At 39.3% G+C, this 22,163-nt stretch overlaps 2 gene segments (V, D, J or C); both read left to right on the top strand.

Annotated features, from left to right (window-relative positions):
* Positions 1-7,605: 7,605 nt before the first annotated feature.
* LOC308428056 (T cell receptor alpha variable 13-2-like) lies at positions 7,606-8,246 on the top strand. The segment is given in 2 exons: positions 7,606-7,657; positions 7,825-8,246.
* A 9,897-nt stretch (positions 8,247-18,143) lies between these two features.
* Positions 18,144-18,629, top strand: LOC308428055 (T cell receptor alpha variable 9-2-like). The segment is given in 2 exons: positions 18,144-18,189; positions 18,295-18,629.
* The last annotated feature ends 3,534 nt before the right edge of the window (positions 18,630-22,163 follow it).

The following is a 22,163-nucleotide window of genomic DNA, read 5'->3' as shown; positions in this document are numbered from 1 at the left end:
GTATCATTCTATTATTTATCTGGAGCAAGCCATGCTATAAAGTTGATTGAAATCATAATCAAGTAATTCATTCATGATCTAAGTATGCCATCCCATCGTTAACAAGGCATCCGTATCATAGATGTTTTAGTTGGTGCATGGTAAAAATACACTTTCTTTAGGTTAAGAAGAGCCTAACCACCTATCAGGGGTGGCTCAAGCTGTTCTTTTTTTTTTTTTTAAACAACTTTATTTTACAAAACAAAGATAAATGTACAGATTTTAAGCATTGTTTGCATAAAATTATACAATATATTTTTGTCAGTACTTTTTTCATATTTTAAAATAATTTTTACATAAAACTGTATGAATATATTTTTTAGTCAGTACCTGATTTTTTTAAAGGTTTGATAGTATGCATTGAAAACTTAATAGTTACAATGAGCATAAAGTACATGTAAAACAAAATGTAACATGGAAATAGTCAAAGTTTTCTTGTTTTGTAAATATTTTGTTTTGTTTTGTTTTGTTTTTTTTTATTTCTTGGACTTCATACAGTCTGTGAGTTGTTTCTGGGGGAGTGCAAGCCTCTGGGGTTAGCATCCCACTTTCAGTGACTGAACATTATGTCTGTTCTTTTGTGACTGGGTTATCTCACTCAGGATCATATTCTCTAGATGCAGCCATTTTCTTAAGAATTTGGTTGAGTCATTGTTTCTTGTGGCTGAGTAGTATTTCATTGTGTAAATGTACCACATTTTTTTTTTATCCATTCATCTTCTGAAGGACATCTGGGTTCTTTCCAGCTTCTGGCTATCATAAATAGAGCTGCTATGAACATTGTGGTGCATATATCTTTGTTGTCTATTAAAGTGTCTCTGGGGTATATGCCCAGAAGTGGAATAGCTGGGTCTTTAGGTAGTATTATGTCTAATTTTCTGAGGTATCGCCAGACTGATTTCCAGAGTGGTTGTATTAGTTTGCAACCCCACCAACAGTGGAGAAGGGTTCCTCTTTCTCCGCAACCTCGCCAGCATCTGTTGTCGTCTGAGTTTTGGATCTTGGCCAATCTGACTGGTGTGAGGTGGAATCTCAGGGTTGTTTTGATTTGCATTTCCCTGATGGCTAAGGATTTCGAGCACTTCCTCAGATATTTCTCAGCCATTCGATATTCCTCAACTGAGAATGTTTTGTTTAGCTCTTTACCCCATTTTTTAATAGGGTTATTTGATTCTCTGGTGTCTAGCTTTTTGAGTTCTTTGTATACCTTAGATATTAGGCCTCTATGTGATGTGGAGTTGGTAAAAATCTTTTCCCATTCTGTTGGCTGCAGTTTTGTTTTTTTGACAATGTCCTTAGCCTTACAGAAACTTTGCAATCTCATTAAGTCCCATTTGTTAATCTTTGACCTTAGAGCTTGAGCCATTGGTGTTTTGTTCAGGAAATTTTCTCCTGTGCCTATATGTTCTAAAGGTTTCCCTATTTTCTTATCTAATAGTTTCAGTGTATCTGGTTTAATGTGGAGATCATTGATCCACTTACACTTGAGCTTTGTACAAGGTAATAAGAAAGGGTCTATTTTCATTCTTTTGCATGTTGAGTGCCAGTTGGACCAGCACCATTTGTTGAATAGGCTGTCCTTTTTCCATTGAATGTTTACGGCTCCTTTGTCAAAAACCAGGTGACCATATATGTGAGGGCTCATTTCTGCATCTTCTATTCTATTCCATTGATCCACATGCCTATTTCTCTACCAGTATCATGCAGTTTTCAGCACAATTGCCTTGTAATATAGCTTGAGGTCAGGGATAGTGATTCCCGCAGAGGTTTTTTTGTTGTTGAGGATGGATTTCGCTATTCTAGGTCTTTTGTTATTCCATATGAAATTGCACATTGATCTTTCCAATTTCATGAAGAACTGTGTTGGAATTTTGATGGAGATTGCGTTGAATCTGTAGATTGCTTTTGGTAGGATGGCCATTTTTAAAATGTTGATCTTTCCAATCCATGAGCATGGGAGATCTTTTCATTTTCTGAGATCCTCCTCAATTTCCTTCTTTAGAGGTTTGAAGTTCTTGTCGTACAGGTCCTTCACTTGCTTAGTTAGAGTCACACCAAGGTATTTCATAGTTTTTGTGACAATTGTGAAGGGTACCTTTTCCCTAATTTTCAAGCTGTTCTTTAAGAGGTAGTATTGCAGAATAGATAGAGCCTGGACTTCAGGGTCTGTGAGATTTGAATTTTAATCAAGATCTTCCTGCCATGAACTGTGGAAGCTGGAGCAAATCCGTGTTCTGCCTAAGGCTTTGATCTCCACGACAGAATCAGAACAATGCTATGTTCCGTGGCGCACTGAGCACAGATACCAAGGCTCTGTGCACGCAAACCCCCACACACCTGGCAGACATCCAGGAAACATTAGTTTTCTTCTTCCCCATTTTGTAGGGAGCATTGTTTTTCATGGAATTTCACAATACTATTTTTTTTTAACTGTAGTCTATGTGTGTAATTTTCTTCTCCTTTCCTCAGGCCTTCTGAGAGCTAGTGCTCCTGAGACATATCGTCATGGTGGAGGCTGGTCAGAAGTTTTAAGTTGAATTCAATGGCCGACATCCTTTGCAGCATCTGCCCCCAATAGTGAGGGAACATTGCATTCCCAGCTCCAAGCCTTCATCTTGACATTCAAATTCTTGTCGGTTATCACTCTTTGAGCAACGCCCAGAAACTGACTTTCTTTAACTTATCCTGAAAACGGATTTTGGATAGGGTGTTTGCAAACCTATTCCTGGTGCTGGAAACTATGGAAACTGTTCTAGATGCTCTAGCCACAGGAGACTTCACTATGCTGTCATGGGGCTCCAACTCCAACTCAAATGTCTCTATATCGGATGGTTACCAGGTACTTAGACTTGCAGAAGAAAGCCCAGCTTGCACCCTCTGTTCACGTGTCTGGAGCAGCTGAGAAGAAAAGCAACAGCAATCTCAGATCTCAGATTCTGGGGCTCTCTCAGTGTGTGAGTCCTTCTCAGCTTTGCAGACTGTTCAGAGTTCTTCAAGGTAGATGGCAGAGTCTTGTAGGGGTCTCTTAGATGGTTAGCGAACTCCCAGTGGAGGAACGAGAAAGGATTCAGTTTCGCAGGCACTGTAAAATCCTTAATGTTCATAGCTATTTAATGCCAATTAATATCACCTGGGTCTAGCTGGTCCTTGGGAAGCTCCATGTTGCTATGCAGTACAGGTTTTTAAAGTGTTCTCTTACAACAATCTGAGTTTCTTTGGTGTCTTCTTATCTCTGATTCTGTTAATGAGTGTCATATCTCTTTCTTTTGATTAATTAAATCAAAATTCTGTCAATCTTCTTTGTATTTTGGAATAATCAACTCTTTACTTTATTTTTTGTATTTTTAAATTCTACTTCATTGATTTCTGCCTTAATTTTTGTTACCTTATTCTATCTATTGGATTTGTTGTTTTATTTTTTTCCAAATTTTTAAATTGTATCTTTAAATCATCTATTTGTATTTTAGATCTCTATTTAAAATATAAGTCCTTAGAACTATAAAGTCTTCTAGTCTGCTTTTAATGTATCTCAGAAGGATGTGTGTATGTGTGTGTGTGTGTGTGTGTGTGTGTGTGTGTGTGTGTGTTGTCATTTTAATTTCATTACAGGACTTTAAAAAAATTTCTCCTTTGACCTATTCATTATTAAATAAGGGGCAATTAAGTCTTCAGGAGCTTGTATAACTATTAGAAATTTGTTTGTTATTGATATTATATTGCAGTCAGAAAAGATGAACAGAATTATTTTAGTTTTTCTGAATTTGTCAATATTTATCTTCTGTCCAAGAATGTACTCTATTTTAGGGAACCTTCCATGTATTATTGAACAGAATGTATATATATATATATATCCTTTGGTGTTTGTGTAGAGTTCTGTAGATACTGCTAGGTTTACTTGGTGTATGATTTTGTTCAATTCTAATGATTATCTGTTTACTTTCTTTTCATGATTTGTCTATTGGAGAAAGTAGGGATATTGAAACCACCTATTATTACAGAACTGATATGAATCTGTGTCTTTGAATCCAATAGCAGATGTTTTTTTCATACAAAATTGGGTACCCCTGAATTTGGAGCCTATATGTTTAGGATTTAATGTCTTCTTGGTTAACTGTTTCCTTAATTAAAATGAACTATCTTTCCTTCTCTCTTCTGATGAATTTTAGCTTAATGCCTATTTTGTGAAATATTAGTGTAGGATCACCTGCTTCTGTGTCCTGGTATTAATCCAGGTAATTTTTATTGGAAAACATTGCTGTAGAACTGATGGGTTTTGTGGGAGTCGGGTTTTCTTGACTTTTCATATTTGCTGTGATTTGTAATATGATCTAGGCATGTCCACTTCTTTCATTGTGTCTGATATTGTATCCTACCTCTCTTGTAGATGACTTTGTTCCTGCTTTTGATGTTTATCAAGCTTGTTTGTTTCAGATCAGCTTCTAAGAGTTGGTAGGTCATTCCTCCTGCTACAGTTCCTTCTTATTGCTTGCAGGGATGAGAGTTATTCTAATTCAGTGATAATCAAGAACGTGTGTAAATATGATCCAGGCCTGGTCTCTGTACTGGTTCAAAAGATGTCCAAGTTCAGCTGTGCATGGGAGTGTGGGGATGGTACAAGAAATTTCTAGGAAATGTACTCACCTAGATTAGTATGCAGGTTTCAGGACTCAAGGCTTTAGGCTTTATGGGAGTCTTGGGAAGAATGTGAGTGGATTGAGATCTGTGTTTCTCAACTGGATGGGCTGGTTTACAGGCAGAGTAGCCACAGATAGGCCTGGGAACATGGAGATGAAGTAGGCTAGTTGGTATCTGAAGCACTCACCTGGTCATACTGGCTCACTGGCTACTTGACATAGTTAGGTCTGAGAATGTGGTACTAACATGGGCGACTAGAAAATTAAGACACTCTCCTGTTTAGGCTGGTACATAGTCTATATGAGCACAGTTATTTTTTGAGAAGTAGAAATGGCACTCCTGGGTATGCTCTTTTAATGAGATTTCTTTTTTTATGTACTAGTCTTTCCTAGAGTAAAATGAAAAAAAAATTAGGGAAATGACATCTTTAACAATAGTAACAAACAATATAAAATACCTTGGTGTGACACTAACCAAGGAAGTGAAAGATCTGTATGACAAGAACATCAAGTTTTCGAAGAAAGAAAATGAAGAAGATCTCAGAAGATGGAAAGATCTTCCATGCTCATGGGTTGGCAGGATTAATATGTAAACATGGCCATCTTGCCATAAGCAATCTACAGATTCAATGCAATCTCCATCAAAATTCCAATTCAATTCTTCATAAAGTTAGAAAGAGTAATTTGCAAATTCATTTGAAATAACAAAACACTCGGGAAAGCAATTATTATTCTCAACAATAAAAGGACTTCCAGGAGAATCACGATTCCCAATCTCAAGCTGTATTACAAAGCAATCATGATAAAAACTGTATGTTATTGGCACAGAGACAGGCAGGTAGATCAATGAAATAGAGTTGAAGACCCAGAAATAAACCCACACACCTATGGTAACTTGATTTTTGACAAAGAAATAAAAACCATCCAGTGGAAAAAAGACACAATTTTTCAGCAAATGGTGCTGGTCCAACTGGAAGTCAGCATGTAGAAGAATGCAAATTGATCCATTCTTATCTTCTTGTACAGAGCTCAAGTTCAAGTAGATCAAAAACCTTCACATAAAACCCAATACAATAAAACTAGTAGAAGAGAAAGTGCAGAAGAGCTTAGAACACATAGGCACAGGGGAAAATTTTCTGAACAGAACACCAATGGCTTATGCTCTAAGATCAAGAATTGACAAATGGGACCTAATGAAATAGCAAAGTTTCTGTAAGGCACAGGAAGGACATTGTCAATAGGACAAAACAGCAACCAACAGATAGGGAAAAGATCTTTACCAATCCTTCACCTGATAGAGGTATAATATCCAATATATACAAAGAACACAAGAAGTTAGACCCAAGAGAATCAAATAACCCTATTTAAAATTAGAGGACAGATCCAGACAAAGAGTTCTCAACTGAAGAATATTGAATGGATGAGAAGCACCTAAAGAAATGTTCAACATCCTTAGACATCAGGGAAATGAAAATCAAAACAACCCTGAGATTCCACCTCACACCAGTCAGAATGACTTAGATTAAAAACTCAGGTGACAGCAGATACTGGTGAGGATGTGGAGAAAGAGGAACACTCTTCCATTGTTGGTGGGATTGTAAGCTGGTACAACCACTCTGGAAATCATTATGGCAGTTTCTCAGAAAACTGGACATAGTACTACTTCAGGACCCAGCTATACCACTCCTGGGCATATACCCAAAAGATGTTTCAACATGTAACAGAGACACATGGTCCACTATGTTCATAGCAGCCTTGTTTGTAATAGCCAGAAGCTGAAAAAAACTTAGATGTCTTTCAACAGAAGAATGGATACAGAAAAAATGTTGGACATTTACACAATGGAGTACTACTCAGCTATTAAAAATCAATGACTTTATGAATTTCTTAGGCAAATGGATGAAACTAAAAAATATCCTGAGTGAAGTAACCCAGTCACAGAAGAACACACGCGGCATGCACTCACTGATAAGTGGATATTAGCCCACTTATATGTATCTTGGAATATTTAAGATACATTTTTCATATCACATGACACTCAAGAAGTTGGAAGTTCAAAGAGGGGATGCTTCCGTTCTTAAAAGGGGGAACAAAATATTAACAGGAGGAAATACAGAGACAAAATTTGAAGCAGAGACTGAAGGAAGGACCATCCAGAGACGGTGGGGATACATCCCATATACAGTCACTAAACACAGACAATAATGTAGATGCCAAGAAGTGCATGCTGACAGGTCTCTGATATAGCTGTCTCCTGAGAGGCTCTCCCTGAAACTGACAAATACAGATATGAATGCTCTCAACCAACCATTGGACTGAGAATGGGGTCCCCAATGGAGGAGTTAGGAAAAGGACTGAAGGAGCTGAAGGGGTTTTCAACACCATAGTAAGAACAACAATATCAATCAACCAGACCCCCAGAGCTCCCAGAGACTAAACCACTTACCAAAGAGTACATGGAGGGACCCAGGGTTCCAGCAGCATAGGATGGCCTAGTCAGGCATCGAGAGGAGAGGTCGTTGACCCTAAAAAGGCTCAATACCCCAGTGTAGGAGAATGACAGGGTAGGGAGATGGGAGGGAGTGGATGAGGGAACACTCTTATAGAGACAGTGGGAGGAGAGATGGAATAGGGGAATTCCAGAGGGGAAACCGCGAAAGGGGAGAACATTTGAAATGTAAGTAAAGAAAATATCCAAAAAAAAAAAAAAAAAAAAAAAAAAAAAAAGCCAACTAGATTTCAGTAGTTAGACGTCGGACCACAGGGTGGCAGTGCACCTCTGTGAATTCTGAATGAGCGAGCTTTTTTCTTATTGGCTGGGCCAATAACTCAGCATGTGTGATTCTTATAATGACAAAGGCCAATCTGAACTTGAAAGTGGCTCATCTGGATACAGACCGAGCATCTCCAGTTGATTTGAATAGGAAGCGCAATGAAGACAGCTATCCATGCTTTGTTTATTTTCCTCTGGCTGCAGGAGAACTGTGAGTTGAGGGTGGGCGCTGGGTGAGTGGGGGTACGCGGGGATAGAGTATGCTAGATGGTCCTTAGATGGTTCAGAAAATGGCTTCATTCATATTTTCTTTCCTTGCTATAGTAAAAATATAACTAAAATTAACGATTTGACCTTTCTCTCCATCTTTCTGTATAGGGAAGAGCCGAGGTGCGCGGGTGGAGCAGCCTTCTTCCTCCCTGAGTGTCCAGGAGGGAACCAGTGCTCTCATCAACTGCTCCTACACAGACAGTGCCTTCGTCTACTTCCCTTGGTATAAGCAGGAGCCCGGGAAGCATCCTCAGTTCATCATTGACATCCGTTCAAATATGGAACGAAAGCAGACCAAAAGACTCACTCTTTTATTTGATAAGGAAAGCAAACACCTTTCCCTGTACATCACAGCCACTCAGCCTGGAGACTCGGCCGTCTACTTTTGCACAGCAAGTACACACTGCTCCTCAGGCACCTGCAGCCTGTCTTCAAACCTGCTTACAGGGCTGGAGTGGCGCCTTTTGCTGTGTCAGACATCCCACAAGAGCATTTGTCACCTTATTTGTGAATGGAAAAAAAACCCATAAAGATATTAAAGTATTTACGATAAGACCCAAGATGACTCAGGAAGTTTAGAACATATTGTTAATTGCTGCTTAATAACCACTTAAAATTTATATTTATTGTATGTGATAAACATGTATTGTGCACTAAATTTTTATTGTACACACTGTGTGTGTGTGTGTGTGTGTGTGTGTGTGTGTGTGGTATAAAAGTGATTGACTGTGTACCTAGAGTGTAAGTTGCTAAAACTTTTCTTCAAACTAGAGTAATATGTTGGATCAATATATTCAAAAGTTATGTTGTACAATGTCAACACTATATTTAGTTAAACTATAGTGTACAATGGATTTTTGTTAAATAAGCGATTTTAGCTGTTTTTGTCAAACACCCAAAAAGTACCTGAAAAGAATGATGGGCATATTGATTCACTCCAATGTGATCGTTTGATTACCCACATGACTCCTACACACTGTTGTGAACCTCAAATATGTGCAATACAACTTATTTTAAAGAAGCCCATGGCTTTCCTTTTATGTTTCATTAAAGACGCAAGCTCTTCAAGAAAATAAACTTTATTTCTACACACTTTCTTTTTGTGGCTGCTTTGTCTTCCCGGTGTTTGTGAAAGTGTGTTTATCAATCACCTTACTCCAGTCTTCAAGTGGGTAGAGAGGGAGATGGCTTCCTAAAGAATTGTCCGTTTGTCCCTGTGGAGGTTTGATGCCCCAGCATAGGGACATGCTGGTGCAGTGGGGCAGGAGATGGTGGGTTGGTGGGGAAGGCACTCTCAGAGAGGCAAAGAGGAGGAAGGCAAGGGCAAATGTGGGGTAGGGCTTGTGGAGGGGTAATTGGGAAGTGGGATATCGTTTGCGATGTAAACAAGTGGGACGTTTAATTTTTAAAAAAGGAGAAAAAAGAATTCTCTGCTTGAGACTGAACCACCAACCAAAGAGTATGGGCTGGACCTATGTTTCCCGTGCCCCACATATGTAGCAGATGTGCAACTCGATCTTCAAGTGGCTCACACAACACCTGGAGTGTGGGCTGTCCATGAATCTGTTGACTGTTTCTGGATCCTGTTCTAACTGGGCCACCTAGTCTGGCCTCAGTGAGAGAAGATGTACCCAGTCCTACAGTGGCTTGGTGTGCCAGGTTGGGTGATACCCTGGGTGGGCTGTCTCTCTCAGAGGAGAGAAGGGAAGGGGGAAATGAGGGGACGAGCTGTGTGAGGGAGGAATTGGGAGGAGGGAGTGCTGATATTAGGATATAAAGTGAATAAATAAGTTAATGAATAAAAGAGCTCTCTGCTTTATCTTCATGGTCTGAAGGAATCACAAATTAAGTATAATTTAAGGTGTACTTTTGAGTGGTTGATAAATCAGTGGCAATAAAGTTGTGTAAAAAAATAATTCCTTAATACTCCAACTTCTGACGAGGGATGTATCATTTCAAGGGCATCTAAATTGAAAGAGTAGATATAATTAACTTTTGTCTTGTTGAATCTGACTCACTCTTGTGATAGTCGACTACGCACCGACTTTCTCATTTGTCCATTTCTACTACCAGGTATTTTATGAGAGAAGCAAGATTACTGTTGATGGTACATTTTTCCTACAGATGACAATGCATGTGGCATGTGTGCCCAGGGGTTTGGAGCCAGCTCTCACCTTCTGCAGTGTAAATAGATTTGCTGGAGATTAGTTAAGATTGGTTAAGATCTCAAATTCCATTAAGTTTCTGGTTACTGTCAATTGTGTATGAATGATGTCATACTAGTTGGTAAAATGCAGTGAAGGATGAACTTTTTGCTTTGTCTGCTGATTGGCTGAGAACAGTGTCAATGAGGTAATTTTCACAAGGTTCAATGGTGTCTTTTTCCTGAACTGATTTTTTAACCACCATCTCTTTAGCATGCAGATCACTTAAAGAACAAGAAGAAAGAACAAATCCTTGGCCTATTGATGAAGGGACTGCCCTTCATTAATTTCTCTAGCTAAGTCTGTAGAAGGATTCCAATATGTGTTGTGACAACCTGAATGTGCAGGAATCTCTCTCCTCTTATGCTGACATTGATTCCTTCAAGAGTATACACAAGATGATATAGTGAAGCCACACAGTAATTCTGTATTTAGTTTTTGATAAACCTTCATACTGATTTCTATAGTGGCTGCAAGTGTACATTCCTACTAGCAATGCACAAGGTTTATTTTTCTTACTAACATTTGTTGATCTTTATTTTTTGGAAATATCACATTAATCCAAATAGGTCAGATACACAAAGACAAATATTGAATATTTTCTCTCATACGAGGAATCTAGATTTGCAAACAAAAAGACATGAAGATAGAGAAATACTATTTGGGAAGACTAAGACTAAGGGTAATATAGTTAATGAGAGGGTAGGCAAACGTGGGTTAGTTATAGGGGATGGGTTTTATTAAAATCCATTATACATACATTATACATATTATTTGTCTAATTAGTATACACTAAAGAAATAAAGATATGTATGATTTGAAGTTCTTGTTAGTGACTAGCCACGGCAAGAGTATGTAACACTCTCTAAGGAGGAAGAAAGCAATAGGAAGGAATTCTTTGCATAGCCCCTGGGGTTCAAGAACAAATACAAGGACTAATCAAGGCCTTTGCTTGTGGTTCTGGGGATTGAATATAGAGTCTCAGAAGCACTCAGTAAGGGTCCTATCATTGAGCTATATCCCAGCACAATACAATAATGACCTCCAGCTTTGGTATACCGTTTCTGTTTTCTACCTTTCAGAGGACAACAGGTGATGAAAATTAAATTTCTGAATGAGAGTCAGGTAGAACCTCACTGGTCCAGGAAACTTTTCTTCATAACTAGAAGGATTATAGGTGGAGAACACAAAATGAAACTAAAATTTTAGCCATTCTGAGAGAGTGTCTCTATTCCTATAGAAAGCAAAGATAAAAACAAAAGCAGTAACAGAAAACTAATTCAAACTTATAATTCTGCCAGGAAATATAATTTTACAAAATCACTGTGGAGATGTTTAAATAATCTCTTGGGCTGAGTTCTTGCTGACACATCAGCCTTTTGGTTTTTATGAGATCTTTGTCATCTCAAACAACAGAACTGTACTCTCTTTTTGGGACCAGCAATAGTGCTTGGATTTGGTGACTGCATATGTGGTGGATCCCCAGGTGAGGAGGCTTCTGAGTGATCCTTTCTTCAATCCCTGTTCCTCTATTTGACCTTACATTTCCTCCCATGAGAGTTTTGTTCTCTTTTCTAAGAAAGACTGAGGCATCCCCATTTTGGCGCTCTTTCTTTTTTGAGCTTCATAATGTCTGTGAATTGCTTCTTGGGTATTCCAAGCTTTCTGGGGCTAGTATCCGCTTATCAGTGAATACATACCAAGTGTGTTCTTTTGTGACTGGGTTACCTCACTCAGGATGATAAAGAGATGTTAAAAAAATGTACTCTCCTGCTATTCTAAAAAGTGCTCCCCACAAACAAGTACCCTGAAGCCATTCTGTCATTGCCACAATGAGGGACTTTAGCAAATACCCGCTGGGCATCATCTCATCATTGATCATATTTTCTTTACTCATGATACAAACCAGAGGTTTCTCTCATTTCCTTACAATACTGTGAACTACATGTTAGATGCTGGTGTTTCTGCAGTTGAGATGGACTAATGATCCTAGCTCATACATTTTGTTGTTGTTGCTTTAAAATGTCCTTTCTAAAAAGTGTGAGTCATAAGAACATGTTTAAATTACAGTGCTTATCTACTAAGGTATTGCCCTAATGTTCCTAATTTCAATAATGTCTCTTTTGTTGTAGGTGTTTTTTTTTATGACACTACTTTGTCTCTTGTGTGTTTTTTGACACTACTTTCCCCCATAACCATAATATTACTTTGAATAGTATTAAAATTTCAAATCATTCATTCATTCATTCATTCATTGGGATATGTGGGATACATATCCTAAAAAAGTTCGGAAATATCACTATCACTATAATACATGAAAGTTTTAGACAACAAAGCGTTTATCCTGTCATGCATATATTTTGTAATTTGACATACCCAAGATGGAGTCATAAGTTTAGCATCATGGATTAATTTTGCTTTTCTTCCATGATAGGATTTTATAGTGGAGTCAAAAGTATCCATTGGCGTTATCCTCATCCATGTGCAGTATGGCACATAAAACGCTCCGGGAGTGGTAGTAGCTCACATACCTTGGTAGTTATCATCTACTCTATAAGTAGACTTGAGAACTTCTCAAAAAGAGGGATACCATGCTTGGATTTGGACACCTAGTTAACCTCTTGGTGCTAGTGAAGTTATGGTTATTTAAGGAGAATTTACAACAATGGATTCATTAATTCAGCACAATCATAATGCACAATCTGTAAACATTTGTCCTTATATACACAAATAAGTGTAGTTTTCACCCATCACCAAGGAAACCCCTCTGTAATGAATTGTAACCTTTACAGTTGAGTCCAACTTTGGGGCAGTGGACCAAGAGAGGAGAGGCAACCTGGTCCCACATTGAGCTAAGGCTTGGAGACCATGAAGGGACAATAGCAGCTTCATCTGCTCCCGGGCACCAGGCCCCTGCCACTAGCCGCAGCCCCACATGGATTTGTGGCCATCAGTCACATAAGGGTAATGCCCCAAAGTCCAACAGGTAGATGAGGAAAAGAATGTGACCTGTGGTCGTGTAGGCTCAAGACAGATCTCCATGCTAATGAGGTACATAGAGGCCTGTGAGTCTTAGGCAATAAGCTTCCTTCCAAGACACTCCTCCTTGCAAAAGGCATTTAATCTTGGGCCCACACTGAGAAGTAGGGTATGGTTTTATTCATTCACTATTCTGCCATGACAATAAACACCTTAAAACCATTGACTGTCTCTTTTCATTGGGTGAGGAGCCTCGAAGATGGTCTTTGCCTACAGATTGCAGTCTAATCTCCAGTAGAAGGCCTCTCTGCATTCCTAGATATGACTGCCACCAAGCTCAAGCCAATCCTCCTGCTGGACAAGCCAAAGACAATCACAGTGGGATCAGATGGAGCTCCCCTTTTCCCACACCCCAAAGACCAGATCCAGCCAGCAGGCCTAGTTTCTGTTCTCAGCTCTTTCGTGACTTCTAGCAGCACCTGGATGTCCAAGAGCCTTCAAACTCCACAGCCCAGTCCAGTGGCCCCTGAGCCAGCTCCAGCTGTCCAGCACCTCACACTGTGCTTTTCCACCCCTGAAAGCTGTGTCCTGGGATTTCCCTATGGCCCAACACCTGCCTGGCAATGGTGTGGTGTAAGCACAGTCAAACTCACCAAGCAGACAAGGTTCTTACTTGTCCCTTCAGGGTCTCCAGGACTTAGTTCAACTGGGGACCAGGCTATCTTCCATGGTCCACTGTTCCACAGTCATACTTACTGTAAAGGTCTCCATTTTTACAGAGGAGTTTCCGTGGTGAAGGGTGAAAACTACACTGATTTGTGCATATAAGGAAAAATGTTATAGATTATCTGGGAAGGAAAGCTTATTGGCTAAGCCCTCCAGGCCTCTATGGACCTCATGGTACATAGCAAGGAGATCTATCTTGAGCCTATGGGGGCCACAGATTGCATTATTTTTCTCATCTACATGTAGGGGGCTAGAGGTGTTGCCCTTATGTGACTGATGGTCACAAATCTATGGGGGACTGAGGCTACTGACAGGGACCTGGTCATACAACCAATCCAAATGCAGATTTGTAGAACACAGTCCCAGTGGTTACATCCTCTTTCAATTTTTAACAAGGATTTATTAATTAAATACATTACACGTGTGTGTGTGTGTGTGTGTGTGTGTGTGTGTGTGTGTGTGTGAAAACTGTTAATTAAGGTTGAAGTACCATGACTGGATAGCTCAGTGCAAAATGAGAGACTCCCTTGTTAGCAGGATTTTTCCTTCTCTGTCCTTGTCCAAGGGACTCTAAGCCCCCACACTCGCCTGTACCTGAGGAATATCACATAGACTTAATTGGTTTATAGGGTCAATTTTTTTCCTGCAAAAACATGTTCTAGCAGCACCTGAGATTCTTGAAATGGCTCTCCATGTTAAATAGTTATGCCAGGTACCCTAAGCACCCAGCCAATGACCTTTGTCCATCCTAGATGTCCCTATCCTTAGTTCCCCCAATATTTTAAAGCCTTGAATCACCCTAATAAAGTTGATCTTCCTACTGACAAGAAGTACTAGTGTGGTCATTCCCCATGTGTACCTCCAGAGCTTTCGAACTACCACTTCTCCCCAACCCCATCCTGCTAGTTGTCACTGCTCCCTTTGTCCTTGTGGACCAAATAAGCAGATGATCTACTAGTGTGGGGAGATGTATGTATGTGTGTGTGTGTGTGTGTTTGTGTGTGTGTGTGTGTGTGTGTGTGTGTGTGTGTGTGTGTGTGTGTGTGTACCACATGCATGCATGGTGCTCATGGAGCCCTGAAGAAGGCATCATATCACCTAAATCTGGAGTTACAAGTAGTTGTGAGCTGCTGTGTGTGTGCTTGGAATTTAACTGAGGTATCCTGCAAGAGCTGCAAATGCTCTTAACTGCCAAGTATTTTCCCTAACTATACTTTTTAAAAATTTTAAGATAAGACCTACTAAAAAGGACTCTGGAGAGGTCTGTTAACAATTAAGTGATCTTGCAGAGGACTGGAGTTGAATGCCAAGTACCCAAATCAGGAAGCTCACAACTTTCTGTAGCTTCACCTCTAGGAAATCCTAAGCCCTTCTGCCTCCATGGACACCAGCATCCCATGCACAGACCCACACACCGACACACAAGCATACATCAAACTAACAATAAGAAAAACCATTCCCTTTTTTTATGAGGGCTGGAGAGGTTGTTAAGCAGCGAAGAGCACTGGCTTCTCTTCTAGAGGGTCTGAGTTCAATTCCCAGCACCGACATCTCAGCAGCTTACAATTGTCTGTAACATCAGCTTCAGAGGATCTGGCACCCTCACACAAATATTCCTGCAGGAAAAACATCAATGCATGAAGAAATTGTTGAAAAATATTTTATAAATCCCAATTTAAATTAAGTTGAACATGGCAGTATCAAGACATTATAGAATAGACATGGCTACTTCCAGACTGGCTGAAGGAGACTTGAGAGCCCCTTGAAGGAGAACAATAATGGACTTGTATTTGCAGCCCTCCTACCCTGTAGGTACATGTAACTGTAAGAAGAAGATAAAGTCCCACAGTCACAGTGGCAGGAAGACAAGGACAATAGGCTCTGACTATTATAACTGGCCTTGTTTCATTTCTGATAAATTATTCTGGGACAAACCAGTTTGGGTAGTGCCCATACCAAGAAAGTGTACTGCCTTCTTGTCTCTCATAGATAAATCTTAGCTTTGAATGTTCAGACTTTTCTGTTTAAAGTATATAAGGCACAATATATCACTATGAGAGTGCATAGGTTTTTATACAAAAATTTCAGATCCAGGTGTGTGAGATCTCCATGTGAGTTATTATTTAGGGAGGTCCCACAGGTCTCCAAACAACATTGGATGCTTCCTTTGTCTTGGTATGTAATTTAACTAATTAAGAAGATGGGATTGCTGAAGAGAGCATATACTTTGATGTAGCATGCAAAGATATCAGGTTTGAGTAGAGATAGAATATTTTCTATTAGGTAGAGAGAATTAAGAGAGGTACACCATTTTTGGAATTCCTAGCTGTGGATACTGTGTGTTAAATGACTAACCTGATAAGCAACATGTGCCCACTGGTGCAATAGTGACATGATTGTTTTTGGGGGCCAAGCAATTACTTTATCATTAGATTTTAGGTCTCCTCTGTGCATGATGTAAACACCCAATCTGTCAATATGTTCAAAATTCCATGGCAATAAAGAAGAAATAAGAAAGAAAATGTGGTTTTAATAAGTGATTCTACATCTTACATAGGAAGACAGTCTGAAGAGCACATTCTGAAGGAACTGCAAGAGTTGTTGGTGGGAAAAAACAGACAGGCTGAAAAAAAAAAGAGAGCTTCCCCAATCATTACTAAGATTCTGAGCCAAAGGCTAGCATTGAGAGAATATGTGTATCCTTTAAAAATATTAAGAATCAGAAAACAGACGAGGACAGGGGTGAGACAGAATAGCTTTATGAGAAAAAAATCTGTCAATGAGGAAAAATTATTAAGACAAAAAAGAAACTTCCACAGAAGCATGGCAGCCACGCAAACCAGACTCGTGAGTAGAAGCTTTGGCATCTAAAGGAAGAAGCTTTTCTGAAGACAGTTATGTGAGCTGGCTGCTGAGGATGCCCTATTCAGTTCTCCAAGAAAGAGTTACACATGTCTCACCAATCCCGCCTAATCGTCAGCTTTGTGTTTCCTAACAAATGCTACTGGTCCCAATGACATTTTAAGAAAAGAGCTAAGAAAAAGTTCCAGCCCTACCTCAAATGGAGAATGTGACATGTTCCAACCCTACCTCTGATGGAGAATGTGACATGTTCCAGCCCTACCTCTGATGGAGAATGTGACAAGTTCCAACCCTACCTCTAATGGAGAATGTGACATGTTCCAGCCCTACCTCTGATGGAGAATGTGACAAGTTCCAGCCCTACCTCTAATGGAGAATGTGACAAGTTCCAGCCCTACCTCTGATGGAGAAGGTGACATGTTCCAGCCCTACCTCTGATGGAGAATGTGACATGTTCCAACCCTACCTCTAATGGAGAATGTGACATGTTCCAACCCTACCTCTGATGGAGAATGTGACATGTTCCAGCCCTACCTCTGATGGAGAATGTGACAAGTTCCAGCCCTACCTCTAATGGAGAATGTGACAAGTTCCAGCCCTACCTCTGATGGAGAAGGTGACATGTTCCAGCCCTACCTCTGATGGAGAATGTGACATGTTCCAACCCTACCTCTAATGGAGAATGTGACATGTTCCAACCCTACCTCTGATGGAGAAGGTGACATGTTCCAGCCCTACCTCTGATGGAGAATGTGACAAGTTCCAGCCCTACATCTAATGGAGAATGTGACACAACATGTGAGTCCCATGTGCCAGTCATACTGTTTTCTTTGCTGTAGACGTTCTTTGCAGTTGATCTTAAAATATTGTTTCAACAAGTCAGTGACCTACTAACCAAATAATCCTGTTATTTGAAGTTTCTAGACAGTAAAACAGAGCAGGTTGTAATGATTACACACTCATAGGGCTTATTCATAATTACTAAATTTTGCAAATTTTTGAGAAAAATTTGAAACTTTATTTATTCTACTTTATGTGCATGAATGTTTTGCCTGCATTGTGTTTATGTATTGTATGTGTGCCTGGGACCAACTGAGGTCATGAGAGGGAATCAGTTTTCCTGATACTTGTTGTGATGGTTGTGAACCATTCTTTGGGTTGAGGGAATTAAACCTGGGCCCTCTGCAAGAGCAACAAGTGCTCTCAAGTCTGAGCCAGACCCACATAGTATCTTACTACATATTTATATCAGTGAAAATAAATTGGTAGAAATCTTTTTGCCATTCAGTTTGTCATATGGAAAAATCCAAAGCAGAAAACCCATCAGTTGCTCTACTACAATACTTTCATGCCTGGTAGAATCCTAAGAATGATGGTAGCCAATAGGTTAATGGTCAATACTTGTACTCTTCAGATGAACAAGAGACCTTTGAAATCTGATATGTGCCTTACAAATGATTTTGAGGACTGAAGTGCATTTCTGACTTCTGGGACATATGCCACAGACTTTAGTTTAGTCTCTGTCCACTAGAGGGTGGAGTTTCCTAACACATGATCATTATCTGTGTGAATTATAAGTTTCATAGTTCATCATTTGATGTCATTTATCATTTCGTTATATGAAGAGTAGAGAGCATCCCTCTGGTGACACTAAAGATGAACTCTTCTCTAGTTTTAGTGACTGTGATGCTGTTCGTGCTTGGTAAGTGAAGTGACTTAAAATTTGCACTTCTTCTATGATGTTAGAATATATTTAATCATCTATTAAATTTGCTCTGAATGTGATATAATTATTCTATTCTTCCAGGGAGGACCCATGGAGACTCAGTGACCCAGAAACAAGGTCAACTGACCCTCTCAGAAGATGACCTCCTATTTATAAACTGCACTTATTCAACCACAACATATCCGACTCTTTTCTGGTATGTCCAATATCCTGGAGAAGGTCCACAGCTTCTTTTGAAAGTCACAACAGCCAACGAGAAGGGAAGCAGCAGAGGTTTTGAAGCCACATATGATAAAGGGACCACGTCCTTCCATTTGCAGAAAGCCTCAGCGCAAGAGTCAGACTCGGCTGTGTACTACTGTGCTCTGAGCGACACAGTGGCAGAAACCACAGGGGGAGCTGAGCACAAACTCTGAGAAGCAAAAGGAGGTTTGATATTTGATCACCCTGTTTCCCACACAGTCTGTTCTGTGTGCCCCAGTATTTCTCTGGTTGTTAAAAAGTCATACAAATGGTCAGAGCAGAGCAGAAAGCAGATGAAAAGTACTGCTGGATTTTCATACAGGAAACTAAAATTATGGGAGGTCAATATTTCTTCATGAAAGGTAGCATGTGATTTCACAGTAAAGCCTGAAAACAAAGACATTATCAGTTGCCTTCACCTCCATATGCCAGCATTTATCTTCATATTGCTGCTTGTCACCTGTGGCCTGACATAGAGGGCCAAATATGCCAGGAAGAGTGGCATTTAGATAATGTCTAGCTAATACTATGGAAGGACAAGTTATTAGAGGGCTACATATTTTCATATCTCAAGATTTCTAAGAAAGACATATCAGGTCTTGGCATGTTTCAGTCTGTATGTCTGTCATGAGAAGCCATAGGTAGTTTTTCCAAGCAGTTTTCTCATACCAAAGTGTGTGACTCTATCTCATGAAATACTTGATGGACAAGAACATGTGTGTTCTTAGGCCCTGGAACTACCTCTTTGGTTGTGACCTAAAGGATGACTAAGATTATATTTTGAAAGTGGATAGGGATAAAAATGAACACAAGAAATCATTAAGAACAGTCAGTTTAGAGGCAGGCAGTAAAAGATGAATCATGTGTTGTAGAGGCAGAAGCCATGAACTATAGAGGCAGTTCAATTAAAGTCACACTGGCAATTTTGAAAATGTGTGTATAACCAACACTTTCTGTCGGGGGCTTTGAGATAATATTGCCTATGGTCTTAAGGTTGAAGTGTGATTCAGGGTTTGCTCATATTAGTGGAAAACACCTAGTAGTTGCATAGGGAGATGCAAAGTCAGAAGTTGAAGAGGATATAAAACTCTTTTGTCTAAAAAGTTTTCTGCCCCTGAAGATGGTAACAAAGTTTCACAGAAAAAAGTAAGACTTGATAAAAATGATAAGAATTATGAAGAAGATGATTTGAGTTGGAAAGATCAATGTGTAATTTCATCAGGAATAACAAAAGACCTAGAATAGCAAAATTCATCCTCAACAACAAGAAAATATCCGCGGGAACCACTATCCCTGACCTCAAGCTATATTACAAGGCAATTGTGCTGAAAACTGCATGGTACTGGTACAGAAATAGGCACGTGGATCAATGGAATACAACAGAAGATCCAGAAATGAGCCCTCATGTATATGGTCACCTGATTTTAGACAAAGGAGCCGTAAACATTCAATGGAAAAAGGACAGCCTATTCAACAAATGGTGTTGGTCCAACTGGCACTCAGCATGCAGAAGAATGAAAATAGACCCTTTCTTATCTCCTTGTACAAAGCTCAAGTGTAAGTGGATCAAAGATCTCCACATTGAACCAGATACACTGAAACTATTAGAAGAGAAATTAGGGAAAACCAGAACACATAGGCACAGGAGAAAATTTTCTGAACAAAACACCAATGGCTCAAGCTCTAAGGTCAAAGATTAACAAATGGGACTTAATGAGATTGCAAAGTTTCTGTAAGGCTAAGGACATTGTCAAGAAAACAAAACTGCAGCCAACAGAATGGGAAAAGAGCTTTGCCAACTCCACATCAGATAGAGGCCTAATATCCAAGGTATACAAAGAACTCAAAAAGCTAGACACCAGAGAATCAAACAACCCTATGAAAAAATGGGGTACAGAGCTAAACAAAATGTTCTCAATTGAGGAATATGGGGTGGCTGAGAAACATCTAAGAAAGTGCTCGACATCCTTAGCCATCAGGGAAATGCAAAACAAAACAACCCTGAGATTCCACCTCACACCAGTCAAATTGGCCAAGATCCAAAACTCAGATGACAGCAGATGCTGGCGAGGTTGTGGAGAAAGAGGAACACTTCTCCACTGTTGGTAGGGTTGTAAACTGATACAACCACTCTGGAAATCAGTCTGGCGATTCCTCAGAAAATTGGACATAGTACTACCTGAAGATCCAGCTATTCCACTTCTGGGCGTATACCCCAGAGACACTCCAATATACAGCAAAGATACATGCACCACAATGTTCATAGCAGCTCTATTTATAATATCCAGAAGCTAGAAAGAACCTAGATGTCCTTCAGTAGATGAATGGATACAAAAATTGTGGTACATTTACACAATGGAGTACTACTCAGTCATCAGAAACAATGACTTAACCAAATTCTTAAAAAAAATGGTTGCATCTAGAGAATATCATCCTGAGTGACATAACAGTCACAAAAGAACAGACATAATATGCTGTCACTGATAGTGGGATGCTAACCCCAGAGGCTTGGACTGCCCCAGAAACAACTCACAGACTGTGTGAAACTCAAGAAAAAAACAAAACAAAACAAAACAAAACAAAACAAACAAACAAACAAAAAAAAAACATTATGCTCAATCCTTACACACCAAGAAAATGTTGACTAATTCTGGGTTACATTCTGTTTTACATGTACTTTTTGCTCATTGTAACGAGTAAGACCTTAATGCAGAGTATCAAACCTTAAAAAAAAAAAGCCTGTCATTTATAATTCTTAATATCAAATAGTTTCAATTTCTAAATAAAAAGCCACCCTAATCAAATGGTTAAAGGACAGGACACATCCTTCTGCTGCATCCAACTAACACACCTTAACATCAAGGATAGACATCCCATAAGGGTAAAAAGATGGAAAAATGTATTACAAGCAAGTGGACCAAAGAAGTAAGCTGCTGTAGCCATTTTAATATCTGACTAAATAGACATCAAACCAAAACTTTGCAGATGAGATATGGAAGGATACTATATACTCATCAAAGAAAAAATCCACAAAGAGGACATTGCAATTCTTAACAGCTATGCACCACAAAGAAGGGCACTCCAGTTCATAAAAGAAATAGCACTATACCTGAAATCATGCACTGACCCTCACACACTAATAATGGGAGGCTCCAGTGCTCCAGTTTCACCAACAGACAAGTCATCAGTACAAAAACTTTAGAGACAAATTTTTCAGCTGACATCATAAACCAAATGTACCTAACACATAACTAGGACCATTTCACCAGAATACAGAATAATATATCTTCTTCTCAGAACCTCAAGGAACACTCTTCAGAATAGACCATATGCTTAGACACAATGCAGGTCTCAACATATATAAGAAAATTAAAATAACCACCTCTACCCTTTCTCACTACCATGAAGAACACTACCAGCAGAAACAAAAGAAAGCTTGCAAACTCAAGGAAACTGAAGAACACATTGCTACATGAAAAATGGGTCAATACAGTAAATAGGAAAAAAAAAACTTTCTGCAATTGAAGGAAAATAAAAACTCAGCATACCCAGGCTGATTGGACACAAAGAATGTGGTTCTAAGGCACTATGTGCCTACATAAGAAAAACAAAAAAACCAAAAAACAAACAAACAAAAAAAACCTAGAGAGATCTTACATTAGCATCTTAACACACTTAAAAGCTGTAGAACAAAAAGAAATAACACC

This window comes from Micromys minutus (genome assembly GCF_963924665.1).
Source record: "Micromys minutus genome assembly, chromosome: 12".
NCBI lineage: Eukaryota > Metazoa > Chordata > Mammalia > Rodentia > Muridae > Micromys > Micromys minutus.
The sequence above is the reverse complement of the archived record's forward strand: the minus strand, read 5'-3'. Positions and strand labels throughout refer to the sequence as shown.